Source organism: Lipotes vexillifer, unplaced genomic scaffold (assembly GCF_000442215.2).
Source record: "Lipotes vexillifer unplaced genomic scaffold, Lipotes_vexillifer_v1.1 scaffold802, whole genome shotgun sequence".
Classification (NCBI taxonomy): Eukaryota; Metazoa; Chordata; class Mammalia; order Artiodactyla; family Lipotidae; genus Lipotes; species Lipotes vexillifer.
In genome coordinates, this window is record NW_006790237.1 from 1,684,957 (window position 1) to 1,688,165 (window position 3,209).

At 57.6% G+C, this 3,209-nt stretch overlaps 1 protein-coding gene across 1 annotated transcript in view; it reads left to right on the forward strand.

The window, feature by feature from the left end:
• Window positions 1-411: 411 nt before the first annotated feature.
• POLD1 (DNA polymerase delta 1, catalytic subunit) overlaps window positions 412-3,209 on the forward strand; it is a 25,219-nt gene continuing 22,421 nt past the window's right edge. Inside the window, exon 1 of the mRNA XM_007463427.1 lies at window positions 412-479. The gene's annotated coding sequence lies outside the window, so the exon portion shown is untranslated. The remainder of the gene's footprint in view (window positions 480-3,209) is intronic.

Here is a 3,209-nt window from a genome sequence, read left to right on the forward strand (position 1 = left end):
AGCCTCTACGGAGAGGGAAAAGGTCTGGCTGCGCGAGCTGAAGAATGAACAGTGAATGCCCAGGTGGTCCTACCGAGCAAGGGCTCGGCCAGGAGGCAGATGGGGAAGCAGAGAAGGCGCGCCTAGCACCTTAGAACTGGCGGAGTCGTGGTGACGGCCAGTGCCCACGACCGCTGCGCGCGCTCAGCTAACACTGGGTGGCGACGCTTCGGCAAGGAGGGGGCGTGGCTCTGACCCGCATACGTCATAAGGGGCGTGGTTCGGCGAGGGTTCGTCAGCAAGGGGACTAGACCACAGCCCGCGGCTGAAAGAGGGGGCGTGGCCTGTGCCCCAGAGGTGGGAGAGACGGGGCGCGGCTTTCCCCTATTCGGGCGGTAGGGGCGTGGCCCGGCTCGGCGTGCCTCTACTCTGGGCATGCGCGCGCCGGTGTCAGGGGTCACGGCGGCGTGGGCTGTGGCGGGAAACGCCGTTTGAAGCGGGTGAGTTACGGGAGAGGGGGCATTGCAGGAAGTTCGGCCTGGCGGGGAAGGGGGCTTGAGGAGCTGGGCACGTGGGTCTGAGAGAGGGTTGTGAGGGGTCGCGTGGGGCGTGACGGCGAGAGGAATCCCCTTGGCTTGGGGGCGCGCGGAAGAGGGGCAGGGGCCTGTTGTGGGCGCCTGCACGGGGACGCGCGGGAAGATGACGAGGGTGGGGCGCCCCTTCGGCATGCGGGGGGCGAATGCGCTGGGCTCCGTGGACTCACCCTGGAGGGTCTTTGGGGAGACCGGTTCCGGAGGCATTGGGGACTGAATGGTGCACGTGGGGGCACAGCGACATTTTTTATTCACTAAATATTGAGTATTCTGTGCCAGGCACTGTTCTAGAAGCTGGCGCTACAACCGGAACAGGTCAGAAAAGGTCCCTGTCTCAGGGGGAGACAGACAGTAGACAAGTAATAAGTATAAACGATAAAGCAATGCCTTCAAGCCTGTGATACGTTATCCCAAGTGAAGTAAAACAAAGTAGCCTGCTTCTTTAACTGGAGTGATCAGGAACCGTCTCTCTGGGGAAGTGACATTTGAGAGAGAAGTCAGCCACGTAAAGAACGATCCGGGCAGGGGGATCATCCAGGGGAAAAGCCTCGAAGTAGGGAGGAACTTGGAGTGCTTGTAGCTGGAGGGAAGAGGAGAGGCTGGAGACGGGATAGAGAACCAGATCTTGCAGGGCCTTGTAAATCTCGGTGTGCGGTTATCTTTTATTCTAGGTTCGATAGGGAGCCGGGGGAGGTTTTAAACATCCCAGCAACGTGACCCTCCCCTGCGTTTTAAAAAAAAGTCCCTGGCGGCTGACTGAAGATAGAATTGTAGCAGGAGCAAGAGTGGAAGGAGGGAGGCCAGTTAGGAGGCAGGAGGGGACCGTAGGTGGCTCGGCCTGCAGTGCAGGTGGGGAGAATCCATCAGGCGTAGGTTGTGTTTGGGGTTTGAGCCCGCACGATGGGATAGGGTAGGAAAGGGGAGCCCAAGATTACTACGGCTTGCGGTTTGAGCAGCAGGCTGGAGAGAGAAGGCTGAGGGGGGAGCGAGTTTGGGGGTGCCACCCCGAGGGCAGAGCTTAGGTGGAGTGAGTGGGCAGGGTGATGTCAGTGTGTCAGGTTCATGGCCACACCCACTCCAGGAACCTCTTGTGCCTTTTCTCCCCCTACTTCCCGCACTTCCCCACCCAGGCCCCTTAGGTTCCTGTCGCATTCAGGGCCTTTGCTGTGCCCTACCCTCCTGCAATGCTATTCCCTCTCTTCATTCCTTTCGGCACTGGGGAGCCAGTGATAATTCAGTTTGGCTGGGGGCAGGACAGGAAACCTCAAGCCAGGGCGCCCTGAGCTATAAGGAGGTGGTGCTGGTCTTTGGGGGCCGAGAGAAGAAGGCAGGGGCTCAGTGCAGACTTGTGGAGTCGGTGACACTGGAGAGGAGCCTAAACTGACACACCTTGAAGTGGCCTGCGTTCCAGGCACCGTGCTGGGTGATGCTGGGCTCCCAGAGAAGCATCAGCCCTGCCCTGCTCTCAAAGGTTCTCTGTCTGGTGAGGGAGTCAAGACAAGCCCACATGGTCCCCAGCCTGTGACAAGGGCAGCGGGAATCAGAGAGGCTCAGAGGCAGGACAAGACCAAAGAGTGAAAAGTGTGTAGTTTTCTGGGGGGCAAGAGTGCATAGGTCCATCTGTCGTTATTTAATCAATCCCTCAGCAGATGTGCGTGAGCCCAGATACGGGGGTGAGCAAGCTGATGAGCCTGTCCTCATTCTGTCTCCCCAACTGGGCAGAGGGCAGTTCACCCCCATACCTCTCCTGGCACACCTGGAGGCTGCAGTCTGGAGCGCTGGTTTCCGGTGGGGCTCTGGAGCCAGCCTGCTTGAGGTTTGAACCCTGGCTCTGCCCCTCTGAGCTAACTGTGCCGCCTTGGGCAGGTGGATTCACCTCTCTGGGCCTCAGTTCCAGTCATTGTGTTGGAGGGTTAATAGCAGCACCACCCTCAGAAGTTTTGGTGAAAATTCTGTGAGTTCCTTCCTTCCTTCCTTCCTTCCTTCCTTCCTTCCTTCCTTCCTTCTGCATTCGGAAAATGTTTATTGGGCGTGTACTCAGTCCCAGGCACTCTCCTGGGGACATGAGATATAGCAGGAGACAAAGATGAAATCCCTGCTCTCACAGCGTTTCCATCCTCCTCGTGGGGAACAGACAATAAACAAAATAAATAAGCAGTGGTGCTCAGATTTGAGCAGCATCGGAGTCCCTGGAGGGCTCGATATACAGATTGCTGGGCCCCACCCCCAGAGGCCCTGGTTCAGTAGGCCTGGAATGGGGCCTGACAGTCAGCATTCAGACAAGTTCCCACCAGAAGCTTATGCTGCAGGTCCAGGGCACCACACTTTGAGAACTCTTAAGACCTGCTACAGTGCACCAGACAGCGACAAAGGCCAGCAAGAAAAGTAAAGCAAGGGAAAGGGTTGGAGAGTATCAGCATGAGGCAGGGGGCTGTATTTTTAAACAGGCCTCACTGAGTAGGGGACATTCGAGCAAATGAATACCTGAAGGAGGGGAGGAGGGAGCCATGGGAAGATCTGGGAAGGAGCATTTGCAGAGCAACGGGAACAGCTTGTGCAAAGGTCCTGGGATAGGACCAAGCCTGGAATGTTTAAGGAACAGAGAGGAGGCAAGTGACTGGAGTGAGCAAGGGAAAG